The 16108-nt window shown below is 34.9% G+C and overlaps 1 long non-coding RNA gene across 1 annotated transcript; it reads right to left on the bottom strand.

Annotated features, from left to right (window-relative positions):
* Window positions 1-13681: 13681 nt before the first annotated feature.
* LOC148781884 (uncharacterized) lies at window positions 13682-15449 on the bottom strand. The gene is made up of 2 exons (XR_016055475.1): window positions 15369-15449; window positions 13682-14104 (listed from the first exon to the last, which is right to left on the bottom strand). It is a non-coding gene; the product is annotated as an uncharacterized LOC148781884 (long non-coding RNA).
* Between the last annotated feature and the right edge of the window lie 659 nt (window positions 15450-16108).

Raw genomic sequence — 16108 nt, 5'->3', positions numbered from 1 at the left:
GATGAATGAGAGGGGTATGTGTATTGGACGGCGGGTGGAGGTTGGATTGGGGTGTGTTCCGACAGCTTAGCCGTTGGATTTAAATTCAAAATAAAGGCCAAAACAAATCCATCGTCCCGCCCACCGCATCCATTCAAATGAGATCTTCCATCTTTTTTTGATATCTCCCGGGCCCATATCTGATATTACGCTTCTTTTTGTGGTTATTTTTATGCAATTTTTTTTTTTTTTTTGAAAGTTTTTGAATCTATGCTAAGTAGCCAGCCATCAAAAACTAAGGGCGGCAATGGCAAATTTGAGGTTTGAATTATGGCACCCATTTAAAAATAACATTTTCTTTCTTAAATTATCCAACGTCTCTATCTATTCATTCATTCCAAGTACGAACTTATATTATCACCTCACCACAAACCATATGCTTTGTCCCTTGTATTGTCCAAATATGTAAATTGCTTGGGAAGGAGAGAGAATCCATTTTCAAATGGATTTTTATTTTTCTTTTTCTTTTTTCAGATTTTGGAATTCACTTTAAAATTATAGGATGAATATTTGAAAGAATAATAATAATAATAATAAGATTTTGAGAACTATCCCAAAACGGCTTACATGTAATCCTAGGGCGTGATTTTTTTCGACACATCCAATATAAGTATTCAAAATTTTCCCAGGTTAATCATTTAGATTAAGTCATATCCCCAAATCTTTTTTCCAATTAGTCATTTGTATTGAGTAAGTCACATCCCAAAAATTTGAGGCCTTAAGAATATTTTTCACCTCGAACCTAGCTGAGGCAAGCAAATAATAACAACAATAAAAATCCGAGCAAATATTAACAGCTGAGGCCTAAAATTTGAGGCCTTAAAAATAATTTTGTTTGTAAAAATATTTACAGCAATACTAATTTAAGGAAAAATTCAGACACTTCATCCATATTTTTAAATAAAAAATTATAAAATAATATTATTTATCTTTGATACAAAATGATCACGATTAATCTTGACGATTAAAATGAAATTGGGTGGCTGCATTATTAAACATAAGAGATAAAAGGCCAAACTATTTTTTTGTTGTTTATTCATTGAAAGGACAAAAGGCACAGGGAGAATATTTCAAGGATCTTCTTTTCGTGCAGGTTACATCGCTTTTATATTTAATTATACAAATGAAATTAAACTGAGAAGGCCCCATGTCCCAAGGGTCTTTACAGATGAAAAACCCTATTCCCCATAACTCACAATAAATTATACATGCAAATATTAATACAATATGATGCATAGAATGTTGTCGCTGCATATAAATTTAAGCATGGACGACTGCGATGTTCCTGAAATAAATAGTTGAGTGAATATCAACCGTACATCACTACGAAGCACATTTATAAGAAGGTCCCACAGCTACCACTTCTCTCACTTCACGTGCTCGTGAATGAGCAATACCTCAGATTCCAGATCCAAATGATCCCTTACTCCGGCGGAAGTACGCTGTTCATCTACTCCCTTAGACAAAATTCATCCTTGTAACATTTTTTTAGATTACTAATTTTGGGGAATAACGCAGCGAATAACCTCAAAGAAAAAATAAAAATATACCAAAAAAAAAAATGACATCCTAAGATTGCACAGGAATTGTCTAAATTTTTTTAAAAGAAGTTCTGGATAGTCAAGAACTCAAAATCCATTTTTTTTTTACTTAAAAATAATCATTTACTGATATTTAGATCGATTCCAAAATTTAGAATTAAAAAAAAAAAACTTTTCAATAACTATTTTGTTTAAAAGTCGTAAAACATGCTCCCGCGGAAGCATGCTTTACCAGCACAATTCCTAAATCTTCTCTTAGAAAAACGGATCCTCCTAAGATCCATTTCTTCGAAAGAAAGTAACCCCTTTCTTGTCAAAAGAAAGCAACCCCTTTAACATACATTTAAATTTAAATATTTATTTTAGCTCTAGGACCATGGATTAAGAACGAGGCGGGGCTCGGAATGGGCCGGGCTGGGTACGGGTTGACCCTGGCCTAATAGGTCTAAGTTGGATCTATACTAGATCCACTGGTCGGATAGAGTCCAAGTCTATGGATAAAAAACATCAGCAATTATTTTATATATTTTATAGTATATATTTATTCTCAATTATATCTATTTTACAATATTATGTATCATGTCGGTCATGTCAGGTCGAACCCAACCCATACCCATTTTGGCTCTACCCGACCATGTAGGTCCATTACCTGGGCCTAAAACTGACTTTGGTTGGGTTGACCCCTCGAGTCCACGGGTCATCCCGATCAATTTCCCATCCCTTACCCGTGGGCTTACAAACGGGCAAGTTGCCAACCCGGTAAGCTGGGGCCCAAACCTAGACCCGGACGTGTACACACACTCTTATAGGTTGATAAAAGTCTCCACCTTATACTCTTGAAACAAGATTGCACTTCAAATTAGAAAGATGCAGTTTCATTGCCGAAAAGCTTTGTGATGGCGTGAAAATCTCTTGTTATCTCTAATTAAGAAATTTAAAGCTAAAAAAATGATGCAGTTTGAGTAAATCTATAAAAAATTAATTTTTTTTAAAAAATAGACGGTCCAAATAATTTATTACGAAATGCATTATTTTCATGACTTGAATTTTCTTTTTTCTCTATCCAGATATCTCGAGATTGAGATGACCAATTTAATGATCTTCTAGGGAAATGCTGGCGTAGGCCCACTAGCCTACAGTTACATATAGGAATTTGGGCCGATTTGACAAATACGACTTCATTTTGTATTTGATTTTTTTTTTCTTTTCTACAAATCCAAATCATGTGAAATTTTAAGCGTCTATTATTCTCATCAATGCGCACCTAATAAAAATATTAAAAAATAATTTGTAAAACATAAATTGACTAAAAAATAATTCGTAAAAAATATTATATATATATATATATATATATATATATATATATATATATATATATATATATATATATATAAATGCTGAGATTAGTCCACTAGCTCGTATGAATATATGAACCCAACAACCCAGATTGAATCTATATCGATCTGATGGTCACGACCTCATTTTGTATTTGAATTTTAATTTTTTTTTTTTAAACTTAAAATTTTAGGTGAGTGTTCTTCAAACATAAGATAATCTAATAAAAATATATAAAAAAAATTACAATAAATAAATTGATCAATATACCCTTGAAAAGTTTTGGGGGTATTTTAGCCAATTCAATTTTTACGAATTATTTTTAAAATATTTTTATTGGGTGCGTACTGACGAGAAGAACGTATGCCTAAACTTTCAAGATATTTGGATTCGTAAAAAAAATTAAATTCAAATTCAAATATAAAATAAGGTCGTGACTGTCAGATTGGCCTATATTCAATTTGAACCATTGGACTCATATGTTCATATGAATTAGAGGGCTAATCTCAATATTTTCCATATATATACACATACCTATACACACATGTTGGGAGGACCATCTCTGCATTGGGAGGACCATCTCTGCATTGTGTCCCTTGAGACATAAACCATCCATCCAAAGATGGATATAAATGATGGTCCTTCAAATAAAGGTTTGAATATTTCCCTCAAAAATTATAATTTATAATTTTTAAAATTATATTGTTTACATATGAATAATCTCTATGTTAGGGTTTATTATTTAAAAATTAAGGTCAAAATCTATTTTTAAAATATGTTATCAAGGGAGACCGCATCATCTCTCTATCCATATAGAGAGAGATAGAAAGAACTCCGTGTTACCGCTCAAGCTTGGGAACATGTGTAATTATTAGTAAAAGACATTAGGTACTTTTTGTAATCTTTGTAAAGAATTATTTGAAAAATTTTCTGAAGAACAAGGATATTTGTATTAATAAAATTCCAGGATATTATTTTTAAAATGGCATTATACAATTGCGGTATTGTCTAATGTGCCCATATTATCTTTTGTGCGAATTTTTGATGTACCGTTATTAGTGATTAAGTCATTCAATAAGCCATTTATCAAGGGACACTATTTATCTTTAGACACGGTTTTTAGGAGGCCATATAAAAATGAGTTGACTCGTAAAAATCTATTTTTTTAGATGGATTTTCTTTTATCTTTAGTACAACGAGGTGATAATTAAATCCTAGTCACTAGATGTCCAATTGGAGAGCTTGCAATATGTCACGAAGTTTAATAAATTTTTGATATCTATTTTGTGAGAGGTGACTTGGTGGTTAGAAAGATGGATGCGGTTAGTATGCAGTCAGCCCTTATATTCTAAAAATGCAGGGATGGCAATAAATATATTTTTTAAATATAATTTGATTTTAATTTTTAGAAAATATATAATGTTTAATATGATGATAGTGAATGTACAATCTTTAACATGGGTATAAGAGTGTCTCATAGGATCATTACTCAAATAATAATTATAGTAAAAAAACATTCGAACTTTTGCTTTTAAGAGGACCAAAGATGGATGATTTATACCTATGCCTGGACCACATATTGTAGAAATGCGGCCAGCATGCATAAAACAATTGTTCTAAAAACATTCATGTTGAACTTTGTTGTGAGAGAAAGAGAGGTGAAAAAAACAAAAAGAGAGAGGAGAGAGGAGAGAGGTGATTGAAACATTCATGCTAAAGTTTGTTTGCATTTGTCAAAGTGAAAGAAAAGCTGCATCCTGCTGTCTGTTACCCTGTGTTTTACCTCGGTTCTACACCTCCATCTGCCTGTCTCGCGTCTTTGGACACTTCTAGATTCTCTCTGCATAAATAATGCTTACAAGAAAACCAAGTCAAAGAGTAAACAGAAATAAGAGAGAGATTCAAAAACACGAAATAGAGAGAGGCAACCCTCGTGTCCTGAACGAGGAGTTTGGGGTAAAAGACAATCTTTGTTTCCTTTTTAAGTGGCATACGCCGTGGACAGACAATTTCCCTTTGCTTTTCAGATCACTTGCTATTGCTAAGGAGAGAGAGAGAGAGAGAGAGAGAGAGAGTCATTTTTGCAATCTCATTTATGCTAGAGAGAGAAAGAAGAGTCTCTTTTCCCCTCTCATTTCTGCTAGAGAGAGAAGAGTCTGTTTTGCCATCTCATTTATGGTATAGAGAGAGAGAGAGAGAGAGAGCTCACATTTATTTATCCTACTACTGTAGTTTTCAACGTGTCGTATTCCTTGATTTTATGTGTCTCTTCTATCCGTCTCTACCATGGGATTTTGTGGTTTTTGTTGGCTTGTGTTATTTCCTTTGTATAATGTAATGTAAAAATATTATTAGTGTATAGGAGACACAAGTTGGTGAGAGGAGCATTTCAAGAACCTCGGGGAGGGGGGGAAGGGTTCATGCATCATACAAAAATTGATCCCCCCCCTCTCTCTCTAAAACTGTTAACACACAGTCTCTCTCTCTCTAAAACTGTTAACACACACAGTTTCTCTCTCTCCCTAAAACTGTTAACACACTCTCTCTCTCTCTAAAAGTGTTAACACACTGTCTCTCTCTCTCACTAAATGGAATAGCTAGTGTGTTCATCATTCTAAAAGATGGACCTCACAATTTCATGTACTTGGGTTGCCAAATTGTCATTTCTATTAAAAATATACTCAATTTACTTGGAAAAATCCCATACTTGTAACATCCTTAAATTTCTTTATCTTGACCACAATAATTGTGGATGAGAAAATAAAAAGGGGATTTTAAGCTAATAAAAACACTGTATCCTACGATATAGACGATTCATTTTTTAGTGTTCACAAATCTGCTCGATCTACGTCAAGTTTTGGAATATCAAATTCATAATATGGGGCAAAAATGAATTTTCAAAGAAAACCAAATGCTGCTCAATTTGCCCCCCTTTTCTTTGGTTTTCTTTATAATTTAAAGAGTCAATCGTAGTGGGTGATTTTGAATTTTCAAACTAATGGGTAGTAGACAAAGAACATCTTGTCCTTACACGCACTCTTTCTCTCTAAATTAATGGTCGATTGAAAAGAGAACATGTATATGGTATGGAAGAATGTCTTTTTGAAGCGGAACACACATCTCAACATATTCCATCATCTCTATCTTCTTTTGATTGACTCCTTAATTTGTTAGAGAGTGAGGTATCATTAATGAAAAAAGTTTATATAAGGTTGTAAAAAATCCTTAAGTAAAGTTTTTTTAATGTTGAGAAAAACTATAATTGATCAATTCGACATCAAAATATATATATATATATATATAAAGATTTTGAGTCTCATAAATAGTGCATCTTGCGACACATTATCTTGACCGTCCATTTTCAAGATTTTCATATGTTTATAGATCTACTTGATTTTAATCTTTTTTGGAGTTTATAATTTTATAATTAGATATGAAAATAGAATTTTAGATAAGAAAAAAGTTTATATGCAGTTTCAACCTTAAAATTTAGAATTAAAGATGCACCTCAATAATCTATCGAAAAATGTTTTTTAATGTTGAAAAACCCTCCAATTGATCATCGAGATGTATGAATATAAAAAAAATAAAAATAAAAACAAATTTTGAATCTCAAAAATAGTGCATCTTGCAACACATTATCTAGACCGTCAATTTTCAAGATTTTCATTTTTTTTTTAGATCTACTTGAATTTATCCATTTTAGAGTTTAAATTTTTATAATTAGAGATGAAAATAGATTTTAAGATAATCCTAAGAAGTTTCTACGTCAAAATTACATATTATGATAAAAATTCGAGGTACGCCTTAATTGGATTGTTTAAGGTTGCAACTTTATAGAAACCACACGTATCATTAATATATGAGTTTAGTTTAATGGGAGACAATTGTCGCTAAACATTTTTTAGTGATTTTTTTACGGACTCTAAAATTTATCCTAGAATACGAAATACTCTATTTATAGATAGAAATCACCTAGAAGGTCGGTCAACCTAGTTTTTAAAGTTTTCAAAATTACCCTTAGGTCTAAAGGCATACTTGGACTGAATTTAATTTTTTTTTTTTGGTTATTAGGGCACTATCCCAAAACTCAGAGCACTCTCCTACTAACGAAAAACCTAAAAAATAAAAATATAATTTTGAAAAAAATAAAATAAAGCAAGTGGACCGACTTTCTTTGTAATTTCTACTTGTAAACGAAACATTTGGTATTCTAGGGTCCATAGATAAATCACTCAACAATTTTCCATCCTTAACACAGGAAGAGAGAAAGAAAGCAATATCTCCTTGCTTAGCAAAATTACCTATCTTTTAATTAGATGGGGATGGAATTCTCTCTTTTAAACATGTAGAGTTATTTACAAACTCACGAATCTTAAATAACTCTTTTTATACTTGAAAATTATAATCAAGGTCGGTTAACACGATTTTCTATTATACAATTATTCCTGGGTTCGATGATTTCATCTTCGGACCGCTCTTGTTTTTGTTTTTTTTTTTTTCAAAACTTATGTTTCTGTCCGAGGTTGAAATTCTTGACCGCAATTTAAGTTTTGAAAAAAAAATGTGTTCCGAGGATACCATCCTTGATTGCTTGCAAGTTTTGGAATAAAAAAAGCGGTTCAGGGATGCCATCTTTAGACCACTTTTAAGTTTTTTTTTTTTTCCAAAACTTAAATTACGATCCGAGGATGGCATTTTCGTACCGTTTTTTTTTTCAAAACTTGAATTGCGGTTTTTTTTTTTTTTCTAAATTTAAGTATTGATCGGAGAATTTCAACCTTGGACCACAACTTAAATTTTGAAAAAGAAAAAAGTAATTCGAGAATTTTATCCTTAGACCGTAACGTAAGTTTTAAAATAAAAATAAAAGATCCGAGACTGGCATCCTCTGATCGAAAAATAATTTTGTAAAAAAATAAAATAAAAAATGATCGCCTTGAATGTAATATTCATATAAAGAGAGCACAGGGCATTTTCTCTAGTTACATAAGAGTCCGTACGTAATTAACTCAAACATAAATGGAAAACTGGTACGTAGCATTCAATATTGGAAACTTGTTTCTCTTTAATATTGTTGCACAAAAGGAAGGGGAGAATAGAAGGAGCAGGATGTCATGAAATCACTTTCCATTAGGGCCCATCTAATGGAGACGCAGAGCCTGAAAATACTTTTTTTCCACTCCATGGAAAATGATAGGTCCACCTACTTGCAGGACTCCTTCATCATCTCAGAACCCCGCACCCCTCTCTCTCTAAATGAGATTATAATATAATCTCTCTCTAGACGAGATTAAATCATTAGAGATTATACATCGAATGTTTGTATTATGCTTTGATAATAAGGTAGAATAAATAACTTAGAATGTCCAAAGCCATATAAAACCCACTCCACTTTTCAAATTCACAATACAAGCAGCCAGAGAGAGAGAGAGAGAGAGACATAGAGATAGAGCTAGATATAGATATAGATATAGAGAGAGATGGAAAGTCGTCTGAAGCAGAGAATCTCTCGCATGTTGCAGGCGCCATTTCAGTCATGCAGGTCTTCTTCGTCATCTTCATCATCAAGCAAGAGCAAGAAAGACCCTTTGGACATGGTTCAGAGCCCGGTCTTTTACCCTTCTCGTCTCTTTTTCAAAAACAAGAACAATCTTATTAACACGAGGCCCAGAACCAGAACCAGAACCACCATGGCTTCGAACCCAGTGTTCTTTAGACCTTCTCCTTCTTCTGAAAGAGAAGGAAGAGAATGCCCCCCTGTAACCCCCATCTCTCCTCGAACCTCTTATTACGAAACCAAAACCCAGTATCATAGAAACAAGGAGTTGCAGAGATATGATCACTTTTGTAGCAACAATTATAGGAGGAGCACTTCCTCTTCAGCTACAGGGTGGTTCAGCAGCGAAGAGGAGGTAGAGAGAGAAAGAAGAGAGAGAGAGGAGGAAGTGGAGAGGTTGTTTTGGTCCAAGAGTTATTCGTCTCATTCCTCTGAATTAGAGTTGATGAGTGGGAAGCAAAGGAGGAGGAGAGGAGAGAGAAAGCAAAGGAAGAAGAGAGAGAAGGCGTCAAAGAGTATGGTGGTTGAGGAGGTGAGAGTTGAGAAGAAGGTGAGAGAGAGTGTAGCAGTGGTGAAGAGGTCGAAGGATCCTTACAGTGATTTTAGGGCGTCGATGCTAGAGATGATATTGCACAAACAGATATTTGGAGCTGAAGATTTAAAGCACCTATTGCATTGCTTTCTCTCTCTAAACTCCTCTCACCACCATCATGTCATTATCCAGGTTTTCACAGAGATTTGTCAGGCTCTATTCTGTGACACTTCTTTTTGCACCCCATGATTCCTTTCTTCTCTCTTTCTCTCTCTCTCTCTCAAGGTTTATATCAAAGTGCTTTTCTTTCAATTAAAGTTTGGGTTCTTATTGTATCAGATCAGATATGAGTTCTCTGTATACTTAGTTTTCCTCACAAGTTATTATTTTGAGTTCATGTTTGTAAGACTAAGAAGAAATGGTGGGATTATCCTGCATCTTCTTCCTTAAGGAGAGAGAGAGAGAGAGAGGGGTTCCCGTTCATCATCTTCCTTGAAAAGTAGGGAAAGAGATGCTTTGTTTTTGGACTTTATTTCATGAAACAATGGTGTCATGCACATACCTCACGATACAATTAGTCGTGAACATGTACTCGCTTTCATTATCGTTTAACGATATGTCAAAAGCTTAGAGAGAGAAAGGTGGGGGCAGAGATTTAACAATAGTAAACAGTAGCCGACTGCGTCGGAAGAGAGAGAGAGAGAGAGAGAGAGATGGGAGAGATTTAAAAAGTGGAAAATGGTTAGAGAGAGAGAGAGAGAGAGATTTAAAAATGGTTTGAAAGAGAGAGAGAGAGATTTGAAAGTGGGGAAATTGGTTTTGAAGTCAGCAAAGATGATGTGCATTGGAAGTGAGAGAGAGAGAAGGGCACATTGAAAAGTCCATTTTCTTTCTGTTGAGTTCTCACGAGGTCTGCTCCCCTTTTTCACAGAATATGAAAGGAAAATGCTTTTCCCCTAAGAATTAATGACGGAATTTGTTTACATTTGAATTTGGCATCCACAAGAATAGGCGACAATTCCCAAACAATTCTTTGCAGAGAAAGATAAGACCTAGGTAGATACCACGCTTTTTCTCTCTCTCCCTCTACATAGTTGCTTCTTAGTTATAATATGTTGTCATGCATGATTAACGGGCCTTTTCTCCATTTCTCTCTCTCTCTAGAGATACCTCCAAGCTTAGTTAGTTATCTCTCTCTATAGAATAGCTAGCTTAGTTAATTATGCGCTCATCATAAATAGGCCTTTGTCCAAGCAGTTGATTTCTCTCTCACATAAAGACAGAAAAAAGCTATCTTTCTTGCTCTTTGCAATGGCAACAGTGATATCTCTTTCTTGCTCTTTGCAATGGCAACAGTGATATGACAGGGATGTTATGCATAAAGGGTAACTGGAGATACTGCCGTCTGCAACACTTTCCATACTTTTAATGTGGTTAGAGAGAGAGAGAGAGAGAGGATCGTTTTTTAAATCCCAACGCTCCTGTTTTCTGACATTCCTCTTTGCATAGCTGCGTATGTGTGTGTGAGAGAGAGAGAGGTGAATTCTCCTTTTGTGGCTTGGAGAGAGAGAGAGAGGGCATGAAGAGAGAGACAGGGACCCTAGGCAAAGCCGGGATCTGTTTGGCCTGGGCAGCCCTAAGTGGCACATATTGTGATCTCTTGGCCAGGCTTAGCTGAGCCTGGCGGCACGGGCCATTGTCATGTTTAATATGTGTGCTAAGCCGGGCCGGCTCGGGCCATTGTCAGGTCTAATACATGTGCTAGCTTGCAAAATCTATTTTGGTAACAAAAATCGAGCTCACTTCGAGCTCTAATTAATAAAAATGATTGTGACCTCGAGATTTGTATAAAATGTCAATCACCCCTCAAAATAATGCTGAAAATGCAGTCTTGGTGCCACAAATGCAATGATACAAAAATCTATTGTTACCCCCAATCATGGAATTTAAAGTTTCAGAAATGGAGACCATCAAACAGATCTACAAATGGTTGAAAATCCAAAAAATGGACGGTCCAGATAATGTATTAGAAGATGAACTATTTTTAGGATTAGAAATTCACTTTTTATCATTTTTATGAATCTCGAGGTCGAGATGATCGATTTAAAGGTTTTCCAGCATAGGAACAACCTTCTTTACTTGTACAGTATAAAGTTGGCACCTTATATAAACTTTTTCCAAAGATAAATAATCTCTTTGTGGACAATCTTTTGGTGGAATATATATACTTTTGGGGACCACCAACGTTTGATTTTTACGGGATGGATGATGGTGACAATATTTTTATGGAATATATATACTTTTGGGGACCACCAATGTTTGATTTTTACGGGATGGATGGTGGTGAATCAACAACTGTATTTTGTGACATTATTGTTAGCTCAAATCCAAAAATTATATGCACGTATGATTCATTGAATTATCAAATATGCAAAAATCTGTATGATTCATTGAATTATCAAATATGCAAAAATCTAAAAATTATATACGTGGATGATTCATTGAATTATTAAAGATGCAAAAATCTAATTTCACAATAGCCCCTCCCCATGTTTTTCATTTCAGCATGCCTTCCAATCTTCTCTAAACTTCTAAGCACAAAATTGCCAAACCAATTCCACCCCTCCCATGGATCTTTTCCCTCCTCTCCCTGCAATGTAGTTAGACAACTTTTAAAATTATTTGTCTCAGGTCGGATTTTTTACTTTTTGTTGGATTTTTTTCTTGGCGTTTACGCTCAGATCAGATTTGAATTTTGAAAGGGGTGTGTACAAATAATTTAGGCGACATGTACCTTGAGGGAAGCAGAACCTTCCTTAATTAGTATAGCTGAAATTGTGACAATTTTATCGTAAAAAGTTGAGAGGAGAGAAGGGAGCGGACGAGGGGTGCAATGATATTTTTAGCAAAAAATTAATACCCTCCAAAAGAAAAACATGGAAGTGAGTAGTAAAATTGGAATAGATATTTCCCATTCGTACAAAGCTTCCCTTCAAATAATTAAATCTGTTCAAACTTTCACTGGCAATAACATGGTCAAGCGCAAATCTATCAATTCCCCCTATTTTGAAATACCCAAAGCACGTTCCCCGCCCAAACTCTTTCCAACTGGAAGTAAGGGTGGCAATGGACCCGGGACCCCACTCTGGTCCGGGTATGGGGCCAAAACCCGAACACTATTCGAATCCAAGTCCATGTGGACCCGACCCTGACCCAAATATTTTTCAAGTAATATAGAGCGCACATAAAAAATTTCACTAGAAGTAGTTTTGATACCCAAATATCTTCAAATTCATCATCTCGACATCAAGATGCATGTACATGAAGGTGTGCTCTACTTTGATTGTTTAGAACCTCGGCTCTATACAAACATTAAACATAATATTTAGATATATTTAAATATATTTTTTATTTATTTTTGGGTCAGGTCCAATGGATCCAGGTCTGGATCCGCCCCGGACCACCCCCAACTGGAAGTATAAAATACATCCAGACGCCAAAGATTAAAAAAAAAACAAACTTCCGAAGGTAACTTTGTGTATTTCCTACTCCAAACATGTGCCACGGTCATTTGTCAATAGCCGGGTTGGGCTCTACCTGGACTTAACCAACAAGATCCACAGGTTGACCCGGACCCTATCATGTCCAGGTCGATTGGATATGGACCTCCCTCACCAGTGGGTCGGGTTGGGTTTAAAATATAAAAATAACAATAGATAGATATGTTATTTAAGGGAATCTAGCAATTCGGGTTGTGCGTGAACCCTACCCAGTGCCAACCCAACCTGGTTATGTTTTGACTTGGAACTTCTGCCAGACCCAAAATGAGTTAAATCTATACTTCTGGACCAAAAGCAACTATTAGGCCCAAAAGTTTGAACCCAACTTGGACGTGGGTCTACTATGCCTACGACCGATTCACCCAAACTGATCCAAATGAATGGTTGGGCTAGCTTCAACCATAATGTCACCCCAACATTGTTTCTTTCATTTAATTTTATAAATCATCTTGATAGGAATTTAGAGGCATGCCCTAATTCTAATCCCAACAATTTTTTTGTTAAAAAAATAAAATAAAATGACCTTACAAGGGCATTCTGGAAATTTCATTCTACAAAAATATTTTACTTTTATTTTTCATCATGAGAAACTTCTCGCTGTTTTTTTGGTTTTTCCTAAAATTGAAAATAGTTGTTTGCAATGGTAAGGAAATCATGTACGAAGGAAAGATGCAGCCGATGTTTGTGCTTCAGTTTTTGCCCAAACATAATAACCATCGTATATATTTTTTTTAATTGATTGTTGGGTTTTAGTCAGATATTTCCTGGATATTTTCTATTGCTTCAGAATCAGAACATGTTATTACAAATATGAAAAGAAATGGCATCAAGTACCACCAAAGCTGCAGGAGGAGAAGGTGAAGTCGAGGAGCAACATTAGATGGGTCAGTAACAATACTCTTTCCTCCAAAATTTGAATCATGTTATCAGAAAGAACGACCTTTCTAAAGATTTTATCTGCTACTGATTTCCTTTCAAACACTGCTGAAGGGTCAGAAACTGCCGATTTTATTTGCTAAAACTTTCCTTTCTAAATATTTTATTTGCTAATACTTTTTGGGTTTAACCGTAAACCGTAAGGACCCAATTTCATTTAAACTTCTTGGATCCAAAGTATCTAAAATTGGTAGTCACATGATGATTACTTACCTTCCCTATTCGCATTCTGTTTGGCAATGTAGAATTTTACATTGAAATGATGGCTTCCCCTTCTCCTTCATGAGTTTTAATGAATTAGAGGAATCATTCAATAGTTTCACATTTGTAGAATTGTTTCTTTCTAACTTTTAAGAAAGGAAAACAGAAACATTTGTAGAATTTTATGGTCTTTGAGATTTCCAAGAGATTCCAACCATGAGGGACAAGAAATGCAGCTTGCCTACTAGCAGCATGTTTGACTTGTTCCAACTACTATTATTCAGGCACTGCTATGTCGCCTCCATAATTTGATGTTCCCGGCCTCCCCACTAAGCATCCATCTTGATACCAGACACTGCGCTTCAGCATTACAGGACTCAGCCAAGTAACTTGGCCTCACCTAGTGGCGAGGATAGTTAGGGGTGAGTTGGGTGCCAACTTCCAAGGCTCAAATAACTCCCAAAAATATATGTATATAAAAAAAGGAAACAAAAATATAAAAGAATTAGAAAACACCAGTATATTGGTTACCAATATTTTTTTTAGAAGTTTTTTTTGCTAGTTTCTAAGATCATTTGGAAACTTTCATATGTTTTCTAATATTATTTTCAAGGTGCAGATCTAATTTTTTAATGACCCATCTTTTATAGATGGGAAACGTTCATATAAGGTTGCAACCTTAAAATGTAGAATCACAAAGGCACCTCAAAAATCTATCGGAAATGTTGTTTTAATGTTGAAAAAGCTCTCTAATTAATCATCTCAACAATGAGATATATGAATATGAAAAAAAAGAGTTTTTGAATCCTGAAAATAATGCATCTTGCAACACATTATCTAGACCGTCTATTTTCAAGATTTTCATGTATTTATAGATCTACTTGATTTTCACCATTTTTTATATTTAAAATTTTCTAATTAGGTATGAAAATAGATTTTAAGATAATACTAAGAATATTTTACAACAAAATTACATGTTATGATAAAATTTTAAGGTGCACCTTAATTGGATTGTTTGAGGTCGCAACCTTATAGAAACCGCACCCTTTATAGATTTTTTCATCTTCTTTAGTCTTCTAGTGATTTCTGTTAACCCTTTAAACTTTTTCTAAAATTTAAATATTTCTAACAAATTTTTTGACCTTTTTTCTTTTCATTTTTTGGGTGCATATAACTCGGCCGAGGTGCTCCTCGGCCAAGGGCCAAGTACATGGCTGAGGCAATTTCCAAACACTAGTACCCTTTGTACACGCACAAGTTTAGTTTTGTAGCTTATGCATTCCTTCTCTCAAAAGAAGTGCTGCATTAAGCATATTTGGTACCTTCTCCTCAAACCTAACGGGGAAAATGTAATCTCAAAGCATGTATATTAGTATTTGTGGGGTAGATGACGAAATCAATATTCGAAAGCATCATCAAATCTCACAATTCATATGCAGGGATGTCGTGTCCACTTGGCAAAAAATATTGGCATTTCGTGCCTTATGCAAGGTTTTTAAAACCTTGACTCCTGCATGAGGTTCAATCTCATAGGCAAAAAAAATGAGCATTTGGTACCAGCAATAGTGACAAATGCAAGGGAGAAGGGTATGCCTAAGAGAGCTCACAGCAGCCACGCCTGTTGACAAAGAGATGAGAGCTCAACCGAGCAGCAGTGGTCATACCATATCATGCAGCAGCATCATTGACTGTAGGCAGCCTGATTCCCCACCCCACCTCATTACACTATTCCAATTCAACCAACCTTCAAGAGAGAGAACAATGCAAAGAGAGATGCTCAACCAAATACAAAAATCAGAGAAAGGGAAAGATGCAGGCAAAGAGAGATGCCAGATGAAAAAAAAAACCACAAAAACCATGAGGAGAGAAGGGTTTTAGGTTTTTAGCCTCTGATATTGAACTGCAGGCAGGGGTCAGGGTTTTAGAAACCTTTGATAAGGTACGAAATATCTTCCACCAAATGGATACAACAATGCCATACAATAAATCATGAGAACCGAGGATATTATTGAATTTTGATTTCATCATCTACCCCACAAGATAATAAAAATGCTTGAAGCTGCACTCCTTTCAGAAAAAGCAAGCATAAGTTGTAGAACTGAACTTGTGAGCATAAGAAGCACAGTGCCTGATATCAAGACGGGTGCTTAGTAAACACAATAAGGAGTCTTGATAACTAAAATTTAACCCCAATATCAGCTAATATTGGGCGGTTGGTGATGGTTGGGACATGGATGAAAGCCGAGAGTGGGCAACAGATCAACAAATACAGGAAGATCGCTATGTTGAGAGCTCATACCACAACTTTTTAATTAAAAATAAATATGTTTAAGAAATTAGAAGTTTTATCAAAAAAAAAATCGAACATCATCAAAATAAAGTTCAAAATGGGCACACAAAGAAT

The sequence above is a fragment of the Amborella trichopoda genome, chromosome 5 (genome assembly GCF_054954075.1).
Source record: "Amborella trichopoda isolate Santa Cruz 75 chromosome 5, AtrichopodaSantaCruz75HAP2 v2.0, whole genome shotgun sequence".
In the NCBI taxonomy this organism is placed as follows: domain Eukaryota; kingdom Viridiplantae; phylum Streptophyta; class Magnoliopsida; order Amborellales; family Amborellaceae; genus Amborella; species Amborella trichopoda.
Note: the sequence above shows the minus strand (reverse complement) of the source record. Positions and strands in the feature narration are given on the sequence as shown.